Source organism: Pongo pygmaeus, chromosome 6 (genome assembly GCF_028885625.2).
Source record: "Pongo pygmaeus isolate AG05252 chromosome 6, NHGRI_mPonPyg2-v2.0_pri, whole genome shotgun sequence".
NCBI classification, from domain to species: Eukaryota; Metazoa; Chordata; class Mammalia; order Primates; family Hominidae; genus Pongo; species Pongo pygmaeus.
Window position 1 is genome coordinate 26,304,437 of NC_072379.2, and position 16,954 is coordinate 26,321,390.

The window sequence follows — 16,954 nt, forward strand, 5'->3', positions numbered from 1 at the left end:
ATCCGCCCCTTGGGGCACTATCCAGAACTTCTTGCCGTTCTCATTTCAGCAGTAACAACACAGATTTTTATAGAAACTAAATTTATAAAATTCACATAATTAGGGAATGTCAAAGGAAGCACGTGTTCCATGGGATCTGCAGTCCTTATTAAGACAGAGGAGAACAGAGAGGGAGCCAATTGAGGTGAGGGTTGGCTTGAAATCAGCAGCTCTCTGCAGAAGCCAGATCTGAGTAGATCTGAGGGGCTGGCACTGAAGGGCACAGTTGGGAGGACCCCAATAAGATTACTCTAGGGACTTGTTCTCTTGAGACGCCATGGGCCTGTTGGACACTCTGCCCTCTCCTAGTGGAAGGCTCCTCTGCTCCAACCTTTGAGAAAGACATAGAAGCATTGGCCTTGTTTTCTCCAGCATGGAGACAACTTAGGGGCCATCAGGTGGTGTTTCTCAATCTGGGCACAATTATCAACAGGCGCAAGAAAATCCCCCATTACCTGTTGCTGCACAACTGGCATCCTCGACCCATTCAATGTCCTTAGCGCTCCTTTTCCCTTCCCTAAAGTTATAGGAGCAACTCAATGCCTCCTCATGCATTTCCAAATGTCCCTGTCTGAGGCTAACTCATTGAGTGGGTGAAGGAAAGAGATGTGTCCGAACTCACCCATGCAGAGACAGGGGTGGAATGAGATCTTGAACTCCTTAATCCAAAGCTCTTTCCATTGAGATGTTCAGGTAGAAAAAAAATAAAGTTCTTTCGATAGAAAACTATATGTGTTTTAGCACCTATGTGTGTTAAGGAGACATGTATGTATGCATGACCCAACACACAGTGTCAGCCTGAGAAACACAAGCATTTCCCAAGAAGCTAGACTTTGTACATTTGAAATGGGATGGAAGTCATGCCCTTTACCATAAGATTAGCTTCTCACAAACACCTAAGCTCACCCACTCCCAATGTGCCTTTCTCTTCTCTATGTAAAGTTAGTTTACATTACGGTGAGGTGTTACTGACATGTTGGGTTCGTCTAGGTTCTGCTGTACACTGCACAGAAAGCCAATCACTGAGACAATGAGTAGTGCCAAGGAAGAAGGCTTTAATTGGGTGCTGCAGTCAAGGAGATGGAAGATCAGCCTCAAATCCATCTCCCTGACCAACTAAAATTAGGGGTTTATACAGCAGAGAAGAAATGTAATCGTGTGGAAAACAGGAATTAGGGAGAGGAAGAGAAGTTGGCCAACAGGAAGCAGGTAATTGCTTAGGCAATTATGATGGATGAGGGGTCTGGCATCTCATTATCCAGATGTGGTGGTCTCATGAGTTTCAGCTACTTGATTCTATCTGGGAGGCCTGATGGTTGGTTTCCTGAGAAAGGAACTCAGATAAGACAAATGTAACTTCCTTGAGTTTTAAGACTGGGAGGGCCAATTTTTATCTTTATTCAAAAGAAACTATAAACATCATTTCTGGGGGACAATTGGGATGGTTTTATAGGGACATTTTTGTTGAAGAATGTCTTTTGTTCTTATCTTTTTATCCATGGTAGTTATAGCTGTTTACACTCAGGACACACAAACACTCAAGATACTGCCTCTCTGGCTTGTAAGGGACATCAAGTGGTATGGTTTGACTGTGCCCCTACCCAAATTTCATCATGAATTGTAGCTCCCATAATTTCCATGTGTCATGGGAGGGACTCAGTGGAAGTAATTGAATCATGGGGACAGGTTTTTCCATACTGTTCTCATGATAATGAGTAATTCTCATGAGATCTGATGGTTTTATAAAGGGGAGTTCCTCTCCACATGCATTCTTGCCTCCTGCCATGTAAGATGTGCCTTTGCTTCTCCTTTGCCTTCTGCCGTGATCGTGAGGTCTCTTCAGCCATGTGGATGTGTGAGCCCATTAAACCTCTTTCCTTTATAAATTACCCAGTTTCAGGTATGTCTTTATTAGCAGAATGAGAACAGACTAATACACCAAGGCAGCAAGTGCTTGGCCCTATCTAAGGGTTGGAGGATGACAACCGTGCAAGGGAAGCAGAGACTGGGCCTTGCAGTGGAGCTCTATCAGAATTTCCTCTTGGGCAATAACTACCCTCTCCCATCCCTAATGGGATGTCATGTTCATTTGTGACATTATTCATCCCTCTCTCCTCTCTCATGCTACAGCTTATTCATCTAGGGCTGAGCACTTCACCCAAACAAGGTTATAATTTCCTTCCCTGAAATACTTGAATGCATGATGCCTTTACCACGACATTGGAACTATGGTACCACTTGACCGTAGTTCCTTAATAGTAACTAAAACTTTTATGTTTGGGGAGCTGTTGGCATCTATATTTTAACCACTGTGGAAATCTAGGTAGCTGGGAGCCTGGGGGAAGTAAAAATGCAGAGAAAAACAAGGACAAGAGAGGGGAAGCCCAGTCTCTGGTTCTGGAGAATTTGGAGGTCCATTTCCATCCTGCCTATTTCAAGGCTGTTTCTGAAACTGCCTTTGCAATAATTATGACAGTGAGAGAAATCTGACTGTCTTTGTTAGCTTTAAAACAGAGGTGATAACAGCCCCTTCCCGAAACTAACCCCCTCCTTGCTGGGGGACTGAAACCACCTTTGTAAGACTAATGAAAGGCTGCAAGGTTAGGATAATGGAAGGGACTGGAATTCTGCTAAAATGTAGGCATAGTTAATGTTAATCAGCCATTGTTATTTAGTTTTAATTTTCTGTAAGCCCTGTATTGCTCAAGTCTTTTTAATCAGAGACACAAGACTTGTAACTTCCCCAGTTGCTCGCATAGATAACATCACTACTGTCAAAACCTAAGATTCGTCTGTTTTTTTTTTTTTTTTTTTTTGAGACAGAGTCTTGCTCTGTTGGGCAGGCTGGAGTGCAGTGGCACCATCTTGGCTTATGCAACCTCTGCCTCCTGGGCTGAAATGATTCTCCTGCCTCAGCCTCCCAAGTAGCTGGGACTACAGGCACATGCCATCATGCCCTGCTAATTTTTGTATTTTTAATAGAGTGGGGTTTCGCCATATTGGCCAGGCTGGTCTCAAACTCCTGGACTCAAGTGATCCACTGCGTTGGCCTCCAAAAATGTTGGGATTACAGGTGTGAGCCACTGCACTTGGCCCTTAGATTAGTCTTTGAGATGTTTTTCAGACTCGCATTCTGGAGACTAACTGACTTCACCGGGACCTGTGATTCACAGCCAGGAACTGACTCCCACCAGAAACCCCCACCCAGAAATTGATTAGTGTGTGAAGACAGTTTGATTGGACTCCTATGATTTCATCCCCAGCCAGTCAGCAGTTTCCATTCCCTAGCCCCTTACTTACCATATTATCCTTAAAAATCCTACCTGCTGAGCTTTCAGGGAGGCAGATTTGAAAAACATCTCCCATCACTCTGCTCGGCTGCCTTGCAGAAATTAAACTCTTCCTTTGCTGTTTTCAGTGCATTAGGATTTCTGGACAGTGGGTAAGATGAATCTTGCAGGGCTGTTACCATTTGTACAACTGTTGCTTGGACCCCATGGACCAATGAATTTCTTCCTTTGCCTACAGTAGTTCACAATGAGTTTCTCTCATTTGCAATCAAGTTCCCCTAAGTAGGTCCTGAGTCTGCAGGGTGGACATCTGTCTCTCCTTGAGTGTTGCGGGAAGTCAGGGACCCCGAACGGAGGGACTGGCTGAAGCCATGGCAGAAGAACATAAATTGTGAAGATTTCATGGACGTTTATTCGTTCCCCAAAGTAATACTTTTATAATTTCTTATGCCTGTCTTTACTGCAGTCTCTGAACATAAATTGTGAAGATTTCATGGACACTTATCACTTCCCCAATCAATACCCTTGTGATTTCCTATGCCTGTCTTTAATCTCTTAATCCCATCATCTTCAGAAGCTGAGGAGGATGTATGTCACCTCAGGACCCTGTGATGATTGTGTTAACTGCACAAATTGTTTGTAGAGCATGTGTGTTTGAACCGTATGAAATCTGGGCACCTTAAAAAAAGAACAGGATAACAGCAGTGTTCAGGGAACAAGGGAGATAACCTTAAACTCTGACTGCCAGTGAGCCAGGGGGATCAGAGCCGTATTTCTCTTCTTTCAAAAGCAAATAGGAGAACTATCACTGACTTCTTTTCTCAGCAGGGAACATCCCTGAGAAAGAGAATGCGTCCCTGAGGGTCGGCCTCTGAAATGGCCGCTTTGGGAGCAGCTGTCTTTTACGGTCATAGCTGTGGGATGATATAAGCCCCGGTCTCCCGTAGCACTCCCAGGCTTATTAGGACGAGGAAACTCCCGCCTAATAAATTTTGGTCAGACTGGTTGTCTGCTCTCAAACCCTGTCTCCTGATAAGAAGTTATCAATGACAATGCGTGCCCGAAACTTCATTAGCAATTTTAATTTTGCCCCAGTCCTATGGTCCTGTGATCTCGCCCTGCCTCCATTTACCTTGTGATATCTTATTACCTTGTGAAGCATGTGATCTCTGTGACTCACAGCCTATTCGTGCACTCCCTCCCCTTTTCAAAATCACTAATAAAAACTTGCTGGTTTTACGGCTCAGGGGGCATCATGGAACCTGCCGACATGTGATATCTCCCCTGGACACCCACCTTTAAAATTTCTCTCTTTTGTACTCTGTCCCTTTATTTCTCAGACCGGCCGACACTTAGGGAAAATAGAAAAGAACCTACGTGAAACATCGGGGGTGAATTTTGCCCGATAGAGTGCTACCCAGAGGGAGCTGATAATAAGGGCATCTGTGTGACAAGGGCCCTTTAGGCCAAGCTTCAAGAGGGAAAGTGGGTAATGCAGTGTTTCTACTAGAAAGGCAGTGGCAACCCCGCAGCAGACTCTGGGAAGTTTTCACAGTACCTTTCTGCTGTGTAGGAACTCTGCTGTTAACCTTTCCACTTCAGCCTGAAGCTAATCCAAAAATTTCTGGACCCCGCCCCCAACCCCAGTCTTGAATGAGAGACTCTGCAACCTTATCATAGACCCACCTGTGACTCACAGGCAGACCTGCTGCCTAGACACACTCTTTTCAGTGGAGTGAACTTCATCTCCCTGAGACTTTTTGAAAATCTCAGGGAGATGAGCTTATCATTTTAGTTGGTCCGTCTGGCCATATAGAGTACATGACCCAAATAATGTCTCTTCCAACCCATCCCTCTCTACCTGAGAATATTTTTGCAAATCCCATTGCATGTGGGGAACGACTGTCTTTTCAATAAATAACCCCAAAGCACAAGAAGGCCTGGGACTATCCCTGTAGTCCCAGCTACTTGGGAGGCTGAGGTGGGAGGATTGCTTGAACCCAGGAGGTGGAGGTTGCAGTGAGCCATGAGTACACCACTGCACTCCAACTTGGGTGATAGAGACAGACCCTGTCTCAAAAAAAAAAAAAAAAAAAAAAAAAGCACCAGAAAACTGTTCTCAGCAGAGGTGCTCAGATTGATTTAAGGATGGATCTTGGAAGACAACCTGCCATGTTAAATGTAGCTGGGCCTCCCTTAGAGACGTTGAATATTTAATGTATCCTGAACACCCTTCAGGTGCCACTAAATTTTTTTTTTTTTTTTTTGAGACGGGGTCTCGTTCTGTCAGCCAGGCTGGAGTGCAGTGGTGTGATCTCGGCTCGCTGCAACCTCTAACTCCTGGGTTCAAGCGATTCACCTGCCTCAGCCTCCCAAGTAGCTGGGACTACAGGTGCATGCCACCATGCCCGGCTAATTATTTTGTGTTTTTAGTAGAGACGGGGTTTCACTGTGTTAGCCAGGATGGTCTCGAGCTCCTGACCTCATGATCTACCCGCCTTGGCCTCCCAAAGTGCTGAGATTACAGGTGTGAGCCACTGCTCTTGGCCGCCACTAAATATTTTAACTTTTCCACCAGATGAACAGGAAATGTCAGTGATGGACCGAAGAAAACATTCCAAAAACTATTTCCTTTTGTCACTAGGGTTTGCTAAGCCTAGTTAGCCTCAGACTCAGCCTGGAAGAGGACAGAGGAGCACTTCTAAAGGTAAATGTTTCACTGGATACAGTTAATCTATTAGAGTTATGCTTGTCACTTAATTTGTGAGTGCAAATTATTTCAAGACAATGTAGCTTTTACATACGCTCCTGTTAAAAGCACTGATATTCTGCAAAGTAGCAAATTCCTTCCTGGCTTAGCAAAGGATGATAATGAGTTATTGGTAGTATCACCATCAAGCTCTTATTTGCATAAGTAAAATGAAGTTAATATGTGGATAAAATAAAACTTTAAAATGAAATATTGTTAAAATAGTTAATGAATTTAGACACATTATTGAGCAGGTACGTTTGGCAACTGATTGCAATAGAGTGTTTTAATTAGTCTCGTTCAAATCAATATTGAACATTGTACAGCACATCAGAATTATATTAATTTCCTCCTCTGTAATATTTGTATCATTTCTAGCATGCATCTCAAGCCCTTTCTTCTGGGGGTCAGACTCCGTGCATCAGGATGGAGATTGGGTGTCAGATCACCCTTTGTTCTTGCAGAGAGGGTGAGTAACCAATCCTGAAACCCAGGAGTACCCCACTTGATCTTCTTAAAATAAACTCTCCAGAGATATATTGCAAAATCTGAGTGCTAACCTTATTCTGCACCAAGTTCAGCTTAGGGAGGGAAATTAAGAATCTCAGTTGTGGGCAGGGTGAGGTGGCTCGTGCCTGTGATCCCAGCACTTTGGGAGGCCAGTGCAGGCAAATCACTTGAGGCCAGGAGTTCGAGACCAGCCCTGCCAACATGGCAAAACTCTGTCTCTACTAAAAATACAAAAATTAGCTGGGCGAGTGGCTCATGCCTGTAGTCCCAGCTACTCTGGAGGCTGAGGCACGATAATCGCTTGAACCCAGGAGGCGGATGGTTGCAGTGAGCCAAGATCGCACCACTGCATTCCAGCCTTGGCAACAGAGCCAGACTGTGTCTCAAAAAAAAGAAAGAAAAGAAAAGAAACCCGACTGTGGACTGAAGTCAGGCAGGACTTTCCATGGGGTTCCTCAGGTTTTGTGGTATTAGTGGCTGGGAAGCACCTGCTTCCATTCTTCCCATCAATCCTGATCTCAGATATCCTGTGGATGCTTAATTCTATTAGTTCTGTTAATTATTATTTATAATAATTCTATCAGTATTATATATCACCTCTGATATATAATTGGCTAGGCCAGTGTACTCAAGTACCAGATAGAGTTGACTCCAGTCAACTCTATCTGGGTGTTGCTGTGAAGGCTTTTGTTTGTATTTTAAACATGAGATTGACATTTTAATTAGTAGACGTTGAACAAAACAGATTAATCTCAATAATGTGGGTGGGCCTTTTCCAATCAGTTGAAGGATATTGAAGCAGGGTCTCACTCTGTTACCCAAGCTGGAGAGCAGTGGTGCAATCATAGCTCACTGCAGCCTTAAAGTCCTGGGTTCAAGCAATCCTCCCACCTTTGCCTCCTGAGTAGCTGGGACTACAGGTGCATGCCACCATACCTGACTAATTTTTTAATTTTTGTAGAGATGAAGCCTCACTATGTTCCCAAGCTGGTCTGGAGCTCTTGGTCTTTAGTGATCCTCCTACTTTGGCCTTAACTTGAGGTAAAGACTGACTTGCCCTGAGGAAAAAGGGAATTCTGCCTGTACACTGCTTTTGGGCTCACACTACAACATCAACTCTTCCCTGGGTCTCCATCCTACCAAGTTACTCTGCAGATTTTGAACTGGCCTCTGTAATTGCATGAGCGAATTTCTTAAAGTCTCTTTCTCTCCTCCACCCCCAACGTGTGTGTGTATGAATGAAATAGGACGGAAACAGAATGAAATAGAACCTCCTATTGGTTCTGTTTCTCGGGAGACCTTGATTAATATGCTACTTAAGATATTGGGCCCTCATTTGTCCTGACTTTGTCTCAGGGGAGGCCCATGAGGTTCCACCTCCTGAGGCCACCAGCCAGGAGACTCTGAGATCACTTTCAGTTACAAGAAAAATGAGAGTAGTGCCTGGGTCAATGACTTCCTTAATCAATAGGTCAATGGATTCCATAGTCAACTTGAGAGTAATCCCTTTCATAGTTGTCTTGAGAGTAGTGGCTTCCATAGTCATCTTGAGAGTAGAGTAATCCCTTCTATTCCCAAGTCAGTAGGCCACTGGCTTTCATTGTCATCTTGACTATATAGTCAAGACTATATAGACTATATAGAAGGGGGATTATTCTCTAACCTACAATGGACACTGTAGATTCTTCCCTTGAGTGTGACTGGGTCCCCTTAGGTCATATGTCTCCCCTGACTTTGCCAGGTGAACACCATGCAACTAAGTAGCTTAGACCAGAAATTGGAAAAGTATTGCCTGTGGGACAACATCCAACTCACCATCTGTTTTTTTATGGCCAATGAGCAAAAAATGGTTTTTACATTTTAAATGGTTGGAAAAAAATTGAAAGGAGAATAATATTTTATGACATGAAATTATATCAAATCAATTTTCAGGGCTCATATATACATTTTATTGGAACACAATCACACCCATTGGCTTGTGTATCCTCTGTGGCTGCTTTCTTGATACAATGGCAGAGTTGAATAGTTGCAACAGTGTCTTAGTCCCTTTTTTTTTTTTGGTTAGCTATTTAATTAGGTTCTTAAGATATTTAGAACACCAATTTGTGAGGATAAATTACATTCGTCAGGGCAAACACAGATCGCAGGTAGCCCTGGAGCTGAGAAATAGCTTTGACTTTTGGTAAAATTTGTGAGTGCACAGCTTTCTGATCAATCTTGCGCTGCTCTGTAATCTCATATTTCTCTTTTTCTGTGTCGAAGATCTCACCTTCCTGGTGTCTGGGCTTCCGCAGCTGCTCCTTCCTGGTGTCTGGGCTTCCGCAGCTGCTGCTTCTTGAAGTAAGCATCAGTAAGATGTTTTGGGATTTTTACATTGCTGATATCGATTTTGGTTGAGGTGGCAATGACAAATTTCTGGTGTGTTCCTCGTAGAGGAACTCAATTGAGGACCAGAGGTCCAGTCACAAGTAACAAGCCACTAGCCAGCTGCTTCAGGAAAACCACCCTCTTGCCCCTGTGGCATCCGGTGAGGATGATCAGAATCGTCCCAGGGGTAATGCTGGCTCACAGTTTTCTCACATGCTGACTGAAGGGTTTTTTGCTGTGGCTCAACAGCTTTCGAGTTACATCTTCAGTAGGATAGTATCTACTGAATAAACTTGCGAAGTTTAACCACCCGGGTACTGCCATTCTTGTCACCACCAACTGGTTTTGTAACAGTTGCAAGAAGCTTCTCCTTTTTCTTTTCAACCTTTGATTTAGCGGCTGAGTACTTCCTCTTGTACATGGCCTTTCTAGAATACATGGCAGATCGGGAATACCTGCCAATTCCTCTGACAAGGACAGGGTTGTGGCTGCAATGGGGCTTCCCCTTCTTGGGCTTTTTAGCTTTAAGGTTACCCTTTTGCACCTTGCCACCAGCATCAGCCTTCTTGGCTTCGGATTTCTTCTCTTTAGTATCTGGCTTCTCAACTTTTTCACCCACCATCTTGCAAGATGGGAAAGAGCGTCTTAGTCCCTTTTTGTGCTGTTATAATAGAGTAACTGATACTGGGTAATTTGTAATGAATGTGTATATTTTTTCTTTTATTTAGAGATGGAGTCTTGATTTGTCACCCAGGCTGAAGTGCAGTGGCGTGATCACAGCTCATTGCAGCCTCGAACTTCTAGGTGCAAGGGAACCCCCCACCTTGGCCTTCCTAGTAGCTGGAACTACAGGCATGCATCACCACACCAAGCTAATTTTTAAATTTTATTTAGAGGTGGGGTCTCCCTCCATTGCCCAGACTGGTCTGGAAAATCCTGGCTTCAAATTATTCTCCTGCCTCAACTTGCTGAGTCACTGGGATTATAGGCATGAGTTACTGCACCTGGAAATTTATTGGCTCAGAGTTCCAGAGGCTGGGAAGTCCAAGATCAAGGGGCTGGCATCTGGCAAGGAGGCTCTTCTTGCTGCATCTTCCCATGGCAAAGGGACAAAAAGTGTGAGAGAGAGCAAGAGGTCCAATTCAGAGCCCAAGCCCTTTCATAATCAGCATTAATCCATTCATGAGAGTGGAGCCTTCAAAACTTAAACACCTCCCGTTAGGCCTTACCTCCCATCACTGTTGCATTAGGGATTAATTTTCCAACACATACTTTTTAGGATACACATTAAAACCATAGCAAACAGAGACCATATGGCTCACAAATCTAAAATATTTACTGTCTGTTACTTTACAGAAAATGTTTGTCTATGCTTGGTTTAGATTTGTTGCTGTCCATGTATACCTAAAACTGGGAATGAGGGCTGTGTGGATGAGGGGCAGACATTTTAACAAGATCAGGATTTTATTAAGAAGGAAGAAAGAGGGAATTAATACAGTATAGGAAGTCAGTGCTGTTCACTACACATGAGACTTCTCAGACTCAGTTTTCCCATCTACAGTTGTGAGGTATAGCAAAATATATATTACGGGGAATTGTTGAGAATTCAGGAGAAGGCATGTAGACATAACTGATTGACAGATTCATGAAATAGCTGCCTGGATGATTGCATGGATTGATGGATGGATGAATAAATGGATGGATGGATGGTTAGGTGGGTGGGTGGGTGGGTGGGTGGATGGATGGATGGATGGATGAATAGATGGGTGGATGGGTGAATGGATGGCTGCCTGGATGGTTGGATGGATGGATGGATGGATGGATGGGTAAATGGATGGATGGATGAATGGATGCAGGGAGGGAGGGAGGGAGGGATGGATAGATGGATGGGTGGAGGGATGGATGGATGGATGGATGGTTGCATGGATGCATGCATGGATGGATGGATGGATGGATGGATGGATGACTGGTTGGATGGGTGTGTGGATGGATGAATGGATAGATAGGTGGATGGATAGGAATGGTTAAAGTGAGGCTGGGAAGGTAAACCAGCCCATATTATGCCAAATAGTTCTGGCTTTATTCTGCAACAATGGGGAGCCTTTTAAGTACTTTAAGCAGAGAATGACAAGGTGACATTTGCATTTGAAAGAGATAACATGGCATTTTGTAGCTGGCTAGAGCAGAAAGCTCATTTGATTGAAGAGCAAAAGGAACAAAATTATTGCGGGATCTGGCCAGCAGCCCTCAATGAAATGGGGCTCTCTCTTTGTTCCCAGGCAGATCGGCAGGTTAAGAAATAATAGACACACACAGGATAATGAAAGCTGGGTCCAGGGGGGTCACCGCCTTCTGGTCCCACGGTGCCAACAATGCACTGGATATGCCAGCATTTATTATTAAGTTTAGTGAGGGTGGGGGTAGGTTAGTGAGGGATTTAGGGTCATTTGATTATGAGGTGATATGGTCACATGGGGATGAAGTAATTCTTTAACATAACATTTGTATGTAGAAGTACAGTACATTTGTATGTAGAGGTACAGTATACAGAGAGAAGAATTTACAATATAGTGTGTGCATCAGTAATTTCTAACAGAGCCTTAAAACAGAAACACAATCTTTCCATAACCTATGATTAGCAAGATATTAATCAGCAGTAACAATTGCAACAAAAGCTGGTTACAAACAATCCATGGAAACAGGAGGTGAAGCTAGACATCCGGTTAGACCAGAAATTCTCAGAAGGCAGTATGCCTTAACCCTAAAGAGGCCTAGAAGAGCCGCGGCAAGATGAGGGTGTTTATAGCCCTATCTTATCCATATGGACAGGCGCCCCCCCATGCGTCCATTTATAGGCTCTCCACGAGGGTCGCATTCCATTCCCAGAGCTATAAACATCTGCTTTTCTGGGATAGGAATCTTGGTGATGTGAAATCTCCCTGACTGCACGTCCATTCATAGGCTCTCTGCAGGGGGAAGCACATCATGTGCTGTTGGCTCGTTCTGGCAGTCCAACCTGGCATTGTCTTTACACAATCCTGCATGCAATTTTGTATTTACAATAATCAGGAGCATTTCGTCTTTTATTCCGTAGCAATAGTTTCAGGGGGTCTCCCTACAGGTTAAGAAATGCGTAGTTTATTGTCACCTTTGTTCAGTTCTTGAGAGATGAATGGGTGATTTGGGGCTATTGGATGTGGGAAGGGTGGAATGACAAGAGCATTCTAGGACTTGAAGCAAGGCTGCTTGAAATAGCATTTGGCAAGGCTCCAGACCTAGGGAAATCATGTAGAGGCTGTGGTTTTCTAAAACCCCCCTAGGTAATATTGATGTTTAGCCAGGTGCAGAATGCAGCCTGAAGGAATGAGAGTTTCATATTAGAAGGAGCCCTGTAAAATTGCACTGTCTAATATTTGAAATTTGGGTAGGGCAACTAAGAAACTGACTTTGTGATTTCATTTCAATTAATTTACATTTGAAAACTGAAGCAATACAAAATATTTTTCCCTGGGAGGCTTAAGCAGGAGAATCGCTTGAACCTGGGAGACAGAGTTTGCAATGAGCTGAGAGAGCACCACTGCACTCCAGCCTGGGTGACAGAGAAAGACCTTGTCTCAAAAAAACCCCAAAAATTAATTAAATAAAAATTTAGCATCTGGCCAGGCATAGTGGCTCATACCTGTAATCCCAGCACTTTGGGAGGTTCACCTGAGGTCGGGAGTTTGAGACCAGCCTGACCAACATGGAGAAACCCCGTCTCTACTGAAAAAAAAAAAGTACAAAATTATCTGGGCGTGGTGGTGCATGCCTGTAATCCCAGCTACTCAGGAAGTTGAGGCAGGAGAATCGCTTGAACCTGGGAGGCAGAGGAGCTGAGATTGTGCCATTGCACTCCAGCCTGGGGAACAAGAGCAAAACTCCATCACCCCCGCCAAAAAAAAAAAAAAATAGCTTCTAAATTGAGATGTATTAATTGTAACTTATGCTTTGTATTTCATAGATATATTTTAAAAAGTCAAGTATTCAGTTTGTAAATATTTTTGAAATGTTGAGATAATATTTTTGATATTGCCTTAAATCAAATTACATTATTATTATTATTTTTTTCTTTTTTTTTGGAGATAGAGTCTCTCTCTGTCACCAGGCTGGAGTGCAGTGGCGTGATCTCAGCTCACTGCAATCTCTGCCTTCCGAGTTCATGTGATTCTTCTGCCTCAGCTTCCCGTGTAGCTGGGACTACAGGTGCCCACCACCATGCCCGGCTAATTTTTTATATTTTAGTAGAGACTGGGTTTCACCATGTTGGCCAGGATAGTCTCGATCTCCTGACCTCGTGATCCGCCTGCCTCGGCCTCCCAAAGTGCTGGGATTACAGGCATGAGCCACCGTGCCTGGCCAAAAGTATATTATTAATATTAATTCAATCTGATTCTGTTGGACAGTGCTTACTTAGAACAATATGAAGGATTTGAAGTGCTACATACTTAGAGCCACCCTCAATTCTTTTTTTTCTTTTTTTTTGAGACAGAATCTTGCTCTGTCACCCAGGCTGGAGTGCAGTGGTGCGATCTCGGCTCACTGCAACCTCTACCTCCCAGGTTTAAGTGATTCTCCTGCCTCAGCCTCCCAAGTAGCTGGGATTACAGGCATGTACCACCATGCCTGGCTAATTTTTGTATTTTTAGTAGAGACGAGGTTTCACCATGTTGACCAGGCTGGTCTTGAACTCCTGACCTCAGGAAGCCACCCTCAATTCTGATACTAATTCTGTAAGGGTGTGAGTTGATACAAGATTAGGTTCTGAAAATATTTGTCAGAACAACCATTAGAGTGTAATCTCCATAAATCTGGTATCTTTTTTTATTTTCTTAACCATTCCTAGAGCATGCTTTAGGTGCTCTATAAGTATTTGTTGCACGAAGGCACTGAGGCAGAAGGAGTATGAGTAGAGGACATGGGCTGGATGGAAGAGGTGCTAAGTAGATTGACTCTGCTGAACTTGGTGGCTGAATTTGGGTCTTGAACACAGGGATATTTTGAGAGGAGTCTTGGGTTATTATTAAGTGGGTATTGGGCTTAAAGCAGCTATGGGGAAGAGGTTACTCGTAACTTTTAGACATGGTTGAGTTTTGTTGTTTTTTTTGACACTGAGTGTCACTCTGTTGCCTAGGCTGGAGGGCTGTGGTGCTGCCTTGGCTCACTGCAACTTCCGCCTCCCATTTTCAAGATATTCTGCCTCAGCCTCCTGAATAGCTGGGATTATAGGCACCTGCCACCACGTCCAGCTCAGTTTTGTGATGGGGTTTCACCATGTTGGCCAGACTGGTCTCAAACTCCTGACCTCAGGTGATTCGTTCGCCTCAGCCTCCCAAAGTGCTGGGATTACAGGCATGAGCCACCGTGCCTGGCCAAGATGTGGTTGACTTTTGTCTGGTGAAGATATCCAGTTGGTGGTTGACTGAGTTTGGAATTCAGGAGAAAGATCTTGTCTTGATAGGGGAGTTATCAGCAAATAAGTGTAGGTTGATGCCAAGCATGTGGACAAGTGGAGAGATTGGACAGAGAGCAAAAGGGAACACCATCATTTATAGGTGGGCATGGGAACCAGCAAAGATAAGAGAAATAAACAGTGGAGAATTGAAGCGAGTATCCTAAAGAAGTGAGTAATAGTATCAAAAGATATTCTAGTCAGGTGTGGGGGCTCCCAACACTTTGGGAGGCTGAGCCAGGAGGATCCCTGGAGCCCAGGAGTTTGAGACCAGCATGGGCAACATAATGAGACCTTGTCTCTACAAAAAATTTAAAAATTAGCCAGGCATAATGGTGCATGCCTGCATTCCCAGCTACTTTGGAGGCTGAGGCAGGAGGAGGCTCAAACCCAGGAATTCGATGGTGCAGTCAGTTGTGATCCTGCCACTGAACTGTAGCCTGGGCAACAAACCCTGTCTCCAATATATATATGTGTATATATACACACATACACATATATGATATGATATATATATATATCATACATACACGTATATGATATACATATACACACATACACATACATGATATGATATATATGATTCTGGAATTCCATTGAATTTGCCAGTGGGGACTACGTTGGGTTGGTGAATCTTGAATAGTTTCAATGTAGTAGTGGAAACAAAAACCTAAATTGTAGTAGATCGAAGAGTGTATATTAAGACAGACAGTGATTGCAGACAATTATTTGGAGGACTTTGGTTGTAAAATGGTGCAGTGTGTTAGGGTAGGAGCTAACTACTCGCGGAAGGTTTGGTTTGGTTTTCTTTCTTTTCTTTTTCCTTCCTTTCTTCCTTCCTTCCTTCCTTCCTTCCCTTTCTTTCTCTTTCTTTCCTTTTTTCTTTCTTTTCTTTTTTTTTTCTTTCCCTTCCTTCCTTTCTTCTCTTTATTTCTTTCTTTCTTTCTCTCTCTCCCTCCCTCCCTTCCTCTCTCCCTCCCTCCCTCTCTCTCTCTCTCCTTCCTGCCTGCCTGCTTGCTTTCTTCTTTCCTTTTCTTTTCTTTCATTTTTAGTAGAGCTGGGATTTTGCCATGTTAGCCAGGATGGTCTCGATCTGATCTCGTGATCCACCCGTTTCAACCTCCAAAAGTGCTGGGATCACAGGCGTGAGCCACCACCCAGGTTTTGTTTTCTTAAGATAGGAAAGACTTGCTTGTTGTTGCCTGTGGGGAAAGAGACAGCAGGGAAGATATACAGATCTCCAAACTTTGGCTCCAGAAAGCTCTCTAATTTTTCTCTTAGGAATGTGTAAACACTTCTGTGCACATTACCACAAGCCAAGTGCTGATGGTAAATAAATACTCAATATTCTTGCAGCTTATGTTCTTAGAAAGCTGAGACAGAAATAGACATTACTTTTTTCTTTAAGGGGTAACATTAGAGGAACTGAGTAGAGACTGAAGACCACAGGGGCAATAGTGAAAGAACTAAAAGCCTAAACATAGATTGGTGCCTTGTTGCATCATGAATTAACTAGTTATCTGACAGCCTTCTGCTTGGAGTTAGGCAAGGTCCCTGAAAGTTATCTTTGATCATGAGGGAGCATTCCACGAAGGATGACTTGATACTGGCTAACCCCTAGTGGAAAACAAGATTTGTCATAGGAAGAATCTCCTGAACTCTTAAGGAGCATTTAAATGGTATTTGAATTAAAAAAAAAAAAAAAAGGCGGTGGGGGGGACCGGGTGCAGTGGCTCACCTGTAATCTCAACACTTTGGGAGGCTGAGGCGGGCAGATCACCTGAGGTTTGGAGTTTGAGAGCAGCCTGGCCAACATGGTGAAACCCCGTCTCTACTGAAAATACAAAAATTAGCCGGGGGTGGTGGCAGGTGCCTGTAATTCCAGCTACTCGAGAGGCTGAGGCAGGTGACCCGCTTGAACTCGGGAGGTGGAGGTTGCAGTGAGCAGAAGTCACACCTTTGCACTCCTGCCTGGGCAACAAGAGTGAAACTCTATCTCAAAAAAAAAAGAAAAGAAGAGAAGAAAGGAAAAATAAATGTTTTCCTGTATAAAGGTAAAATTAAAATTAAGAAGTGAGAGACATGCTTTAGGAATATTCAATCATGGGGGACACTCAACTGAGGACACCGTATAGTTCATAGCACCAGCAAATTTTAAAAATATTGAGGTAGGCTGGGCACAGTGGCTCACACCTGTAATTCCAGCACTTTGGGAGGTTGAAGTGGGCTGATCATTTGAGGTCAGGAGTTCAAGACCAGCCTGGAAAACATGGCGAAACCCTGTCTTTACTAAAAACACACACACAAAAAAATTAGCTGAGCATGGTGGCACATGCCCCAGCTACTTGAGAAGTTGAAGCAGAAGAATTGCTTGAACCCGGGAGGCGAAGGCTGCAAGGAGCTGAGATCACAGTACTGCACTCCAGCCTGGGCGAAACAGTGAGACTCCATCTAAAAAAAAAAAAAATTAGATATTACAGAAGTGCAATTCCACATGTTTTACTTAAATCA

At 43.7% G+C, this 16,954-nt stretch overlaps 2 pseudogenes; one reads left to right on the plus strand and one right to left on the minus strand.

Moving 5' to 3' along the window:
• Positions 1 to 16,954, plus strand: part of LOC129040635 (beta-glucuronidase-like) — a 52,188-nt pseudogene that overhangs the window by 33,809 nt on the left and 1,425 nt on the right.
• Positions 8,854 to 9,590, minus strand: LOC129041481 (large ribosomal subunit protein eL6-like; annotated as a pseudogene).